The sequence below is a fragment of the Bos mutus genome, chromosome 3 (assembly GCF_027580195.1).
Source record: "Bos mutus isolate GX-2022 chromosome 3, NWIPB_WYAK_1.1, whole genome shotgun sequence".
NCBI lineage: Eukaryota > Metazoa > Chordata > Mammalia > Artiodactyla > Bovidae > Bos > Bos mutus.
Window position 1 is genome coordinate 99,165,222 of NC_091619.1, and position 13,166 is coordinate 99,178,387.

General features: G+C 46.1%; 1 protein-coding gene across 2 annotated transcripts in view; it reads right to left on the bottom strand.

Moving 5' to 3' along the window:
- ARMH1 (armadillo like helical domain containing 1) overlaps positions 1 to 13,039 on the bottom strand; it is a 62,430-nt gene extending 49,391 nt beyond the window's left edge. Inside the window, exon 1 of one of the 2 annotated variants that reach the window (XM_070365019.1) lies at positions 12,880 to 13,039. The gene's annotated coding sequence lies outside the window, so the exon portion shown is untranslated. The remainder of the gene's footprint in view (positions 1 to 12,879) is intronic. The other variant, XM_070365022.1, reaches the window with a different exon arrangement.
- Between the last annotated feature and the right edge of the window lie 127 nt (positions 13,040 to 13,166).

Consider the following 13,166-nt stretch of genomic DNA (forward strand, 5'->3'; position numbering starts at 1 on the left):
CCATCTGCAAGCCAAGGAGAGAGGCCTTAGGAGAAGCCGATCCTGTGACACCTTGATCTTGGACACCTTTATCTGAGGTGCAGAACCGTGAGAATAAATTTCTATTGTTTAAGCAATAGAGGGCAGCCCTCACAAACTAATAATTGCTACTACCTGATTCATCAATTTTAGGCAATATTTATTTCTAATTCTGAGGAATTAGCTCTCTTACTCCACTCTAAGCCCTATTGTCCTCCCCTCATTCTCACAATATAGTTTTCCACAATTTATAGTTAATCTATATTTAGTGTTTACATTATTGATCATGTAAATAAACACTGTTCACTCAAGCTGTAAACTACTATTATGTTTTCCTTCTCTTAAACTTGGTTTTATCTGGAGGTAGTAATTGTTTATTTTTTCAACTATTTAATTTTCTAAGTACTAGAGCTGTTTTCTTCCAAATATTTGAAACACATAGCAACAATCTTCCCAAATGCTCAGCCTCTAACTGATCAGTCCCATCTTTTCCCCAAAGACCTCTCTCTCATGAACCTCTTGTCTTTCTGTTCCAGTTTGGACTGACTGTTTGCTAAGCCTGGTACACAAATGTTGTCCTGGGATTTCCTTTTGCTAGTCTTCTCTGTCCATCGTCCTATTTTCTGGGTCCACCTCATCTTCTTTGGTTTACTCTCTCATTTTGTTGAAGCACATTCTCCAGTAGCTTCCTAAGTAAGGAAATTTTTTCTGTGTCCTTGAAAGTCTGAAAGTATTCTGACCTCATGTCAGATTGGTTGGGTGTATGATTCCAGGTTAGCAACAAGCTTCCTTAGATTGAGCCTCCCTAGGCTTGCTGATGAGAAATCTGACATTCTGATTTCTGTGCCTTTGTCTGTGGCTTGTTTTTTCCACTCCTGATGCTTTGAAAACCATTTCTGAAATTGTATGACGATATGCTTTGGTGCTTGCCTTTTTCATTTATTATACTGAGACTTTGGTGGGCTGTTTTCAATAGGTATTGTTTCCTTCAGTTTTGAAAACAATTTTTTTTTAGGAAGTTGATTTAAAAAACTATTTATTTGACTGCACGGGGTCTTAGTTGTGGCACACAGGATCTTTAAGTGCAGCAGGTGAACTCTTAGTTGCGGCATATGGGATCTAGTTCCCTGACCAGGGATCAAATCTGGGCCCCCTGCATTGGGTCCCAGTCACTGGATCACCATGGAAGAACCTCAAAAATTTCTTTATCAGGCAACAACTAGATTTGTCATTGAGAAACTCTTAAATGTCAGTGGAGGTTTTTTCTTTTTTTCCTATCCCCACCTGGGGTTCTCAGGGCCTCTGGAGAAGAATTTTCTACTTTCACAGGGAGGATGAGAGGGTAGGGGCGTAGTGCCTGGCAGTCGGCATCCTGGGGGGAAGCGTGGGGAGGGCCTGGGGCTGTCACTATGAAGTACAGACCTTCCCTCCACCCCTCAGTTGTCCACCCTGCACCTCTTCCCTGCCCTTCAAACCCTGTTTGAGATCCCCGAGTATGGAAGCCTCCGGAGTTCCTCCATATGCAGCAAGGCAGTTGATAGAGTTGTTTGGCTTTGTTTTGGCTGTGCTGGGTGTTTACTGCTGCTCTCGTGTTGCGGGGGGCGGGGGGCTACTCCTGTGGTTCAAGGGCTTCTCATTGTGGTGGTTTCTCTTGTTGCAGAGCACAGGCTCTAGGGCCCTCGGGCTTCAGTAGTTGCAGTTCATAGGCTCCAGAACACGGGCTCAATAGTTGTGGCGCATGGGCTTAGTCGCTCTGAGGCATGTGGGATCTTCCCGGGTCAGGGATCTCCTGCATTGGCAGGCGGATCTTAACCACTGGACCACCAGGAAAGTCCATAGAATTATTTGGCTTTTGAGAGCACAGCTCTGGGGCCACAGCAAAGGGCTCTGCACACGGACTCCAGCCAAGCACCTGTGTTTAACCCTGTGCCTCCAAGCTGACTTTCTGGGGTAACTCATGTTTCCCAGGCATTAAGCCTCTTGAGGTTAAACTGGGTGAACTGATTTGCTTCATGTTGGTAATCTTCCCTGGTTGGCACTTAGTCTGTAATTTCTTGCAAAGTTTCTATCCAGGTAACGCTTCGCCACCTGCCTTCCAAGTATCTGTTGACTTTCATCTGCTACTGCCTCCTTTTCAGAGCTTTTGTGTTTCTTTTAATATTTCTTCAGTGTTAAATCAGTGAAGTTTTGAGAGGTAGGGGGAAGTAAAGGGGGGGGCAATCATGTTCAATTAAGAGACTCCAGCCACTGATTTATTTTTGTCTCAACTTTTCTTCAAAATAAGATTTGATGGGAATTCCTTGATGGTCCAGTGATGAGGACTTGGTGCTTTTACTGCCAGGATCTGGGTTTCAATCCCAGGTCGAGGAACTAAGATCCCGCAAGCCACTCAGGGTGGCCAAGAAAAAAAAAAGAGAGATTTGATGATGATTGAAAAAACCAGTAAGTACAATTTTTAAAAGAATTAAAGAAAATAGTGGGGAAGGGGGAGAAATGTACCAATTTCAAGTTCCTATTACATCTGTAGGTTTTATGACTCCCAAATCCATCAGTTCAGTCACTCAGTCATGTCCATCTCTTTGCGACCCCATGGACTGCAGCATGACAGGCTTCCTTGTCCATCACAAACTCTCGGAGTTTACTCAAACTCATGTCCATTGAGTCGGTGATACCATCCAACCATCTCATCCTCTGTCGTCCCCTTCTCCTTCCGCCTTCAATTTTTCCCAGCATCAGGGTCTTTTCCAAAGAGTCAGTTCTTTGAATCAGGTGGCCAAAGTACTGGAGTTTCAGCTTCAGCATCAGTCCTTCCAATGAATATTTAGGACTGATTTCCTTTAGGATGGACTGGTTGGATCTCCTTGTAGTCTAAGGGACTCTCAAGAGTCTTTTCTAACACCACAGTTCAAAAGCATCAGTTCTTCGGCGCTAAACTTTCTTTATAGTCCAACTCTCACATCCATACACGACCACTGGAAAAACCATAGAACATGACTAAATGACCACAGACATCTTCCTTGGTAGGTTTCATACATCCTTCAATGAGCCCCATCATCAAGGCCTCCCACCTGCTCCTGTGCCTGTGTTGGTCCTATTTCAGTGTCTGTTATCACTCTCTGGTCACTCAAGAGAAGTCTTTGCTGTATTCCTCTCCCTTGCCCTCCTCATCAGAACTGTTGCCAGACTCCTGCCAATTAGACCATCGAATTCTCCCTCAGATTGTCTATCTCCATCTCCACTGCTCTGTTGTAATTTACCCCCATCCCTCAGGGGGATCCCTGCTTCAGCCTCCTAACCGATCTTCAGGTTTACCCCATCCTAATCTCCACAGTGATGTGAAAGTCTTTTTTTTTTATCATTACAATAAAATGTGCTTTATTTTTTTATACAGTTTTAAAGGTTACACTCCATTTACAGTTATTACAAAATATTGGCTATATTCTCCGTGTAGCGATGTGAGATTCTTTTTAAAAAATGCAAATCGGGCAGATTTGCTTAAAACTCTTCAGTTGTTTCCCATTACCCTCAAGATAAAGTTTCAAACGTCTCAGGCCAAAGAACGTCTTCCATGTACATTTTTCCACAATTGAAATCTGACTCTGTCCCCAGCACGAGTCCATCCCCTACATTATGCTTCCAGTGGGAATTAAGAGGAGACTGCTGGCTTCCCCCTACTTCACACACTATTCTCTAAGGTCCTCATACTGTTTCTCTGTCACTTCCTTTCCTTTGAGGTCAGGCCTCCTGTCTTTCACCCTCTCCCTTGACCCAGGCTGATTTCCTGGCCACTCCCTCCTGCACTAAGCCCTCCTGTTTGCCCATAAGCTGCCAGGCAATTCCAACATCAACCTGTTCCATCTTCATGATTTTGGCCAGCATCATCCCTGGCACATTACGATATTCAACAAGTGTTATTTAAACTGCCATTCAACACACTGTGTTCATAATGAGCACTTTACTTTCCTAAACTCCACATAGTAATTAATTAAACAGATGTCCTGGGTGCCAGTCCTAGCCAAGCACAAGGACTGGTAGTGGTTAACATAACAAATATAGTCTTTGCTCTCAAGGTGCTTGCTGACTGATGAGGCAGAGAGAAAGGCAACCAGGTGATTTTATTGAAAAGTGCAAAGTGCTCTGATGGGGTTAAACCCGTGATATGTTGGGGCTCACAGGAAAGGCACATGATCTGGACTCCAGTGACCTCTATCCAATTTGGCATTCATACTCACGGTCCACAGCCTAAACTTTGTGAATGGCCTGGGAAATCTACAACTCCAAGCTCCTTACCCTTCCACCTCTTCCCTCTGTTCTCAGGAGATCTACTTGTGGGCTCAGCAAAAAGTTATAGGCCATTAGGCAAGAATGTCCTCACAGTCTCTTCATTCTTCTCGTGTTATAGAATCCATATCCATCCTTCTCTTTTCCTTCTTTACCCCTTAACCAGAGCTCTGCACCTACCAAACCAGTCTCCTCTGGGCCATCACTCCATCCATTACTCTCTATTCCCCTGGGTCCTCAACTGGTCTCTTTAATTAGGCATTTTTCTGTTAACTTACTTAATTCTTACCAATCCTAAAATAAAAATAAGCAAAAAGAAGAAAAGAAAAATCACTTATCTCTACCTCCTGTCCCCCTCCAGTCACCTTTCTGGTTTTCTCACTTCACAGCAAAGCTTCTACACACTTTCTATCCCTCCACAGGCCATTTTCTCCTCAACTCACTACAGTTCTGTTTCTCTGCCACCCCTACCCCTACAACTTGCATTACTTCAGCCATGTCTCTGATAACCTCCTAATTGTGCAGGTCAATGAAGAGGTGCAGGTCAATCTTGGAGAAAGCAATGGCACCCCACTCCAGTACCCGTGCCTGGAAAATCCCATGGACGGAGGAGCCTGGTGGGCTGCAGTCCATGGGGTTGCTAAGAGTTGGATACGACTGAGCGACTTCACTTTCACTTTTCACTTTCATGCAACTGAAGAAGGAAATGGCAACCCACTCCAGTGTTCTTGCCTGGAGAATCCTAGGGACAGAGGAACCTGGTGGGCTGCCATCTATGGGGATGCACAGAGTGGGACACGACTGAAGCGACTTAGCAGCAGCAGCAGGTCAATCTTAGTCCTTTGCTCACCTGTCCTGTTGGGGCAACAACTAACATCACTGGCCACCTCTCCTGCTCAAAAGGCTTTCTTCCCTCATGCCTCTCCACCCCCACATCTTCTCTTGGACAGCCCGCATCCCAGGCTGCTGCCTCTTTCTGCGCTTTCAGTCTCCAGTGCCTGTCACATTGTATGTAAATCCTCAGTAAATTGTCTCAGCTGTGACTAGGAATCCTTCTGGCCCACTGCCAACCTCACTATCAGCAACTCCATTCAATGTGAAATTCAACACAGTGGCAGACAAGTGCGTCCCATCCCACAAGCCCCATCCCTCTAGAGATAACTAGGAAAGGCACAGTTCCTGCCCTAAGTGGGTAAGGTTAAGTGTGGCATAGAGCCTGTAAATAAGCAAGTTTAAGTCCAATAGTGTAGTAAGCGCTAGAATGGGGCAAGCAACAGGATACTGCAGGAATGTGAGCAAGGGACACCTAACCCAGCTGTTATGGAAGATTTCCAGAGGAGATGCCAACCAGGCTGAAAGGCATCTGCAGCTGGCAGGTGAAGAGGTAAGCAAATTGTATTCCAGGCAGAGGGAATAAAACACGTAGAGGCTCAATGGCACCCCACTCCAGTACTCTTGCCTGGAGAATCTCAGGGACGGGGGAGCCTGGTGGTCTGCCGTCTCTGGGGTCGCACAGAGTCGGACACGACTGAAGCGACTTAGTAGTAGTAGCAGCAGTAGTAGTAGTAGTAGTAGAGGCTCAAAGGTATGCAAGTTTAAGGCATATTTAATGAATTGTGAGTGGGAGGCAGTGCAGTGCAGTGGCTAGGAACACAGACACAGGAGTCGGATGATCTTCTACCTCCTGCCTGTGTTATCTCATGCAAACTACTTAACTTCTCCAGGCTTCATTTCTCTTACCTGAGAAGAGGGGATAATAAGAGTTGACTCTCATAAAGGTCAACAAATTGCCTAGCATATAGGAAACCCTTGGGCAACAGGAGGGTATTGAAGGGCTTTAAGTCCAGAATGGTGGGCTTCCCTGATGGCTCAGCAGTAAAGAATCTGCCTGTCAATGCAGGATACATGGGTTCAATCCCTGGGTTGGGAAGATCCCCTGGAGGAGGGTATGGCAACCCACTCAAGTATTGTTACCTGGGAAATTCCACGGACAGAGGAGCTGGGTGGGCTACAGTCCATGGGGTTGCAAAAGAGTCGGACATGATGTAGCAACTAAACAACAACAACAAGTCAGTGTGACAAGAAATGACTTTGTCCTAGAGATATCATCTTGACTGCAGTGCAGAAAGGTGATCAGGACCGGGCAAGGCTAAAGGTGGGGCAGCAGTTAGGAAGCTGTTTCCATAATCTTGGCAAAAGATGCTGATGACCCTAGGGCTGGAGAGAAGTAGAAATGTCATACAGGTTGGAGCAGCAGGACCTGGTGACTGTCTGGAGTATGAAAGCTGGAAGGGTCAGGAAAGATGCCCAGTTAACCTTGCTTCCTGCTTCACAGGAAACAGAGCCCATCAGGAGCAACTCCCTTCTTTCCCTCCATTTTTTTTTTTTTTTTGGCTGTGCCACATGGCTTGTGGGATTTCAGTTCCTGGACCAAGGACTGAACCCAGGCTATGGCACTGCAGCCCGGAATCCTAATCACTAGGCCACCAGGGAACTCCCTCTCCCTCTACACTTAACCTCAGCGCATGGGCACCCAGCTTCACTGCGTGTGCTAGGTTCCCAGCATTGCATGTGATAGTCTCCTCTATCTTCAGTCTCTCCACCTCCTCTGATTTCTCTTATACTTATTCCAATCTTTGCCAACCCCAACATAAAACATAAACAAAGACTTTCCTTCAAACTTCTATACTTCCTCCCTGTTTATCTTCAGATTTCTCCCTCTGGCCTACAGGATAAAGTTTACACTCAATGTGGCATAAAATGTCCTTCAAAACTTGACCCCAGCCTAGCCTCATGAACAGTCACTCCCACATTGCAACCAGCACCGACTTCTCAACTCCCCAGGCTCTTCCAGGGCCCTCTTGTATCTCAACCCTGCTCTGCCATCAGGGAATAGCCAGGCTCCTTTCTGCCCTGACACAATTCCCCAAGACAGCTGGAGGTTCTCAGGTGTGTGGTTCTACGTATGCCAGTCTCCTGCTATGCTATAAAACTTCACCATCGCTCCCACTAGAGTGTGAGTTGCTCGAGGGCAGGGATTGGTCCTCCCTGTTTCTGTGTCCCCAGGGCCTGGCCTGGCACAAAGTAGATGTTTAATAAATGCTCGCTGGATGAATGAGTGAAGAAATCAGCTAGCTCCCGTTTAGATGGTTATGTCTGAATGTTCATGATATGTAGGTCCATAAAACTACCAACTTCTCAAAGCTGCCATGTGCAGAGTGGCAGATTCCCATCCAAGAAGGCCGGTGCAAAGTCTATGAGGCATTTTACAGCTACGACAGGAAATAGCAATGTCAGCAGCGGTGCCATCTTTGGACACTAAGGACAGGGATTCAGTGCCATGAACGGTCAGTTAAATTGTAATTGGAGTGAACTGTTCCTCTGCAAACCATAATGTTCTTTAGCTGCAGCCAAATGGCATTCAAGAAGAGGAGAAAATTTTTTTGAAATGTCAAAGAAATCATTTCCAATTTGGTGTTCACAACCAGAGACTCTAATGATCAGTGGAAATGAGAAGCAAACAAATTAGCACTAATGGAAAATGGCTTTTGGAGAAGAGGATTTAATTTATAGTCAACTGATCATGGCATGCAGCATGCAGTAAAAGTCAGTTTCACCAGCTTGATCATAAGAACCGGAGAATACCCGGAATGCCAGAGAAAAATATACGTGTGCCATCATGCTTATGAGAATCTCTCTGTAAGTGGCAGCCAATTAAAATGGTCATTATTTTACCTTGGAGAGAAAATGGTCTGAAAAAATCAAAGCACATGAAATTAAAATCTGGATTAGGAGCCCCCATCCAAATTGGTTTGTCTGTGGCCTTCTAACCTTGGCAAGGTCTTCTGCAAGGACGACAAACCTACTTTGTCTTCAGCCCAGAGTGGTCTCTTTGTTTTTAATTTCCTCTCCATCTTCAGAGGTGATTAATAAATCTAGACTTATCCATAAATCATTCCTATAGGAGCCAAATGGTTCTTCTTCATGCCGGGAAACGAAAATCATAGAAACCTCAAAACCCTTGTACTAAGCCAAAGGCCCTTCACAACAAGAGAGAAGAGGTGTTAAAAGTCAGAAGGTCACTAGGTCTTGTCTCTAAATAAAATTTCTCAGAGGGCTTTTTTGTCCTCCTAAATCAAAAGACATATTTCAAAAAGCAAGAAGCCTCCAGCACATGGGCTGCCAGCCTGGCTCCCTGTCCTCACAAGGCCTTGGAGACAAGGCAGCCGCTCTCTCCTGTTACTGCTGGTTCCATCTGCAGAATGGACAGAGGCCTCTCCCAGTCATACTCCTCACTCTCAGCTCCTGATTCAGAGAGAGAGAGGGAGAGATGCAGGGAGAAGACAGACGCAGAGGGAGAGAGAGAAACACTCTCCTTCCAAACCTCATGCCCAGGGTGTCCTGGCCTTCACCTGCACCTTAGGGCCAAACGTACTACAATATGTCACTTTCTCCTCATAGATGTTCTTCCTTCTGCTCCCTACTCATACCCTCTTCACACATCCCTTCTGCTACCCACCAGCTCCCCACAGACTCCATATGCCCCCATCTCGTCCCCACAGTTAACTGCCATTCCCTCCATCCTCTTTCCACAGACCATTTTCCCTATGGCTTTCCTGCACAACCCTCTGCCTTCACCAGCTGCCCATACTTACCCTCATTCTCTACCCACAGACCCCCTTTTCCTCATCCCAGACTCAATTCTGCCTCTGGCTCCACTCTGCAGGCCTGCCCTCATGCTCTCCCCACAAAATGTAAATTATCTAGGTTCACCAGAGTCTCCTGCCCAAGTTCTGCTCTACGTTTCATCCTCCTGGACCTGATTTCTTGCCTTTCCTTCCCTTCCAAACTTCTTACTCTGCCCTCAAAAACTTTTGTTCCTGATCAGCAAAGTCTCCCCCACCTTTAGCCCCTTAGCGGCTCCACACTTGCTTTGCCCACCTCCAGCCAACCCCGAAAGCTGGGTCTTCCTCAGGGCACCATTTCTGCATAGCTAACCCTGGAGAAGGCTGCTGACACTCTTACATCCCAGGAATCTCAGGGCTGGGACAGGGGCTAGGGTCTCCCTACCAAAGCCCACCTCAGTTCCTACTCTACCTGTTCTTTCTGAAAACACTTGCTACTTTAGCATCATGCCATTCAGCTGTATTGACCTTTGCCCTTCCTCCTGCTGTCATCTACAGACTACAGAACAACCTGCTATATTCATCAAGGACCTTGGTACCTGGCTCACAAGCATCCTCCTCCCTTTCCTCCCTTCAAGTTTTGCCATCACCTGGGGGAATTTCAATGGCCATATCAACATCCTGGCTGTCTTCTGTACTCCATTTTGGCACCCCACTACTGTGGCCAAACTCTGGACCTTGTCATCACTTGAAACTACTCAAACTTCATTACTCCACTTTGTGATCATAATTCTCTCATTCAACTGTTTCCAAGATCTGGGTTCTGTGACTTCACTGGGACCTCCAGCCCATAACACTTTTACACTCTCCTATGCAGTTTAGGCAGAGAAGGCAATGGCACCCCACTCCAGTACTCTTGCCTGGAAAATCCCATGGACGGAGGAGCCTGGTAGGCTGCAGACCATGGGGTTGCTAAGAGTTGGGCACGACTGAGCGACTTCACTTTCACTTTTCACTTTCCTGCATTGGAGAAGGAAATGGCAACCCACTCCAGTGTTCTTGCCTGGAGAATCCCAGGGACGGGGGAGCCTGGTGGGCTGCTGTCTGTGGAGTCGCACAGAGTCGGACACGACTGAAGCAACTTAGCAGCAGCATGCAGTTTAGGGTCTATGGTCCACCATCTCAATTACTCTTTTACCAGAATCCTCAACTTCGTCCTTTGTCCTTCCATTTTATCCACCTGATTTAAATTCAAACTGAGATCAACTCAATTCATCTTTCTGCACCCACCAGTAGATGGACAAATGTTGTTGGGGGAAAAATATATAGCACACAACCATGCAGACTGCAGCTGCAACAAATTAATGGTCTCCAACCTCAACAGAAGGACTGATGCTGAAGCTGAAACTCCAATACTTTGGCCACCTGATGCAAAGAACTGACTCATTTGAAAAGACCCTGACGCTGGGAAAGATTGAAGGCAGGAGAAAGGGACGACAGAGGATGAGATGGCTGGATGGTATCACCGACTTAATGGACATGAGTTTGAGTAAACTCTGGGAGTTGGTGATGGACAGGGAGGCCTGTTGTGCTGCAGTCCATGGGGTTGCAAAGAGTTGGACATGACTGAGCGAATGAACCGAACCGAACTGAACCTCAACAGGGCTCATAACTGCCCAGAAATCTGTAGGCTAGCTCAGTCAACCTGCTTCCATTCTCCACGCAGCTATTTCAGTCTTCTTCTGCTCGTCTCAAATCTTGCACTCCATCTCCAACCTCTCTCTCCCTGGCTAATACCATGGTCCTACTATAAAGAAAAAATAGAATCCATCAAACATGAATTTTCTCAACTTCCTGCTACCAAATCTACTAATGTACTAGTCTTACATGCTTCCTTTCTGTCACAAGGCAGATATCGCTTGAAGTGAATTCTGCCACCAATGCTTTGGATCCCCAACCTTATTCTTTACCCAGGGGCGCCACTCTCTGTTATCTCCTCTGCCCTCTAATCTTCTTCCTCTTTGCTGGATCCATACTGACAGCATTTCTCCCGTATGAATAAAAACCCATCTCTCCTTCCAGCTATCACCTTCTCTCTCTTCTCCTAAAGAGCCAAACTTCTTGAAAGTAGAGTCTTCACTTCCTCACCTTCCCACTTACTTTTCAGCTCAATGTAATTTGACCTCTGCTCCTGCAGTTTCACTGAAACTGCCTTTACAACCACTTCCTTGTTTCTAAATTCAGTGAATCTTTTTAGATTTTATTTATCTTGATTAGTAATCAGCCTTTAACACTTTTCTCCTTGGTTACTGGAAAAGCATGTTCTACTACTGATTAATGAAGTACTGTAGACACTTTACCTCAATTACCTTTGCAGATTCATTCTCCTTTGCCAGAACCTCAAACACAGGTGCTTCTCAGGGTTCTGTCCTAGGCTCTCTCCTCTTCTTCCTTTAAAAATGTTTATTTCTTCGGCTGCCTGAAGAAATAAACTTTCACATGCTCAGTTGTGGCATGTGGGATCTTTAATTGCAGCATGAGAACTCTTCATCGTGGTATGTGGGATCTAGTTCCCTGACCAGGGGTCAAACCCAGGTCCCCTGCACTGGGAGCATGGAGTCTTAGCCACTGGGCCATCAAGGAAGTCCCTTCTTCTCTTCTTTCTCTACACAGTCTCTCCGGGCAAGCCAAACAAATCAATCCAGTGTGTGGCTGCCATCTTTAAGACACTACAGACTAAATATTTTAATTTCCAATTTAGACTTATCTTGCAAACTCCAGTCAGGCATACTCAGCTGCCTCCTGGACACTTCCACTTGGATATCCCACTGGCACCTCAAACTCACCATGCCCAGAATTGACTCTTTCCTAACAACTCTCCTTTCTGTTTGCCCAAGGCAGGAAATTAGACATTCTTCACGTTTCCTACTTATCCCACATCCGACCAGTCACCAAGTCCAGTTCTAGTCCAGTTCTTTTAAACTCATAAGTCTAAGGAATCCATCCTTCTCTTCAATCCTGTTACCTCTCCATGCTTCAGGCCACCATAATCCTTTCACATGACTGAAACAACTTCCTGAACTGGTCTCCCTCCTTCTCCCAGTCTCGAATCCATTCTTTTCATTGATCTTTCTAAAACATTAATCTGATTGTTACTGTTTTGTTTAAACCTCTGCAGCCTCCCCATTGTCCTTAGGATAAAGTCTAAGCTCTGGTGCTCGGTGGCATAAAATGCATTGGAAATATTTTTCCATCAGTAAGATCTACCCATAAGCTCAGGGTTGAGTGTGGCATCAAAGACCTTCCAGAGTCTGGGCCTACCTATTCCTCCAAGATTGCTCTCCCATTAGTATCTCCTTTGGCCAGAAGATGCTCATAGTTCCTGGCACCAATCCCTCACTTTTCTCTTTGAGCCATGCAAGGACTCATGTCTCCACAAATCTTTCAAAGCCTAGCTCAAAAGCCATCTGCACTGCCATAAGTTCCCCTTCTAATTCTGAGCTCCTAAAATCCTTCGGGTCTACTCTTGTAGTATTTATCCCTCCCATAGTATTAGAGCTGGTTCATGCACGGTTTCTCTCCCTCTCCTTTTAAGAATTATGGAAGTGAAGCGAAGTGAAAGTCGCTCAGTCGTGTCCGACTCTTTGCGACCCCATGGACTGTATAGGGAATACTCCAGGCCAGAATATTGGAGTGGGTAGCCTTTCCCTTCTCCAGGAAGTCAGGGTCAAAACCAATCCTAACTAGAGTCCGCCTATGTAACAGATGGTAAGTAAATATTTTTCAAGTGCGTGGATAAATTTAAGAAAACTTTACTCCCTAACCCCTTATGTTGCGCACGAACAGGGCACTCTCTAAAGTCTTCTCCAGAAGACAGCACCTCCTTTGCATCCTACCCATCCCACCATTCAAAATAAGCCTCGACCAACTGGGTGGATCACGGGCTGGCACGCACCCCTGTGGCCGTTTTGTATGGTTTTCTACCTCCAGCCCTCGGAGCTGCGGTTGGTAGAGGTCGGTGGAAGTAGCTAGATGATGCAAGTCAAAGGGCACTGTTGTCCGTCCGGTAGGAAAAGACGCGGTAAAGAAAGGAAACCCTCCTGATCCCCAGAAAACGCAACTCTCCCACAGATCCCCTTACCTACACGGGAGGGTGGGGACTCTTCCTGACTGGCGCCTTAGCTGGCCAATACCTAATCGAGACCAAGCGAGTTAGCCAATGGCCGAGGGTCAGAGATAGAG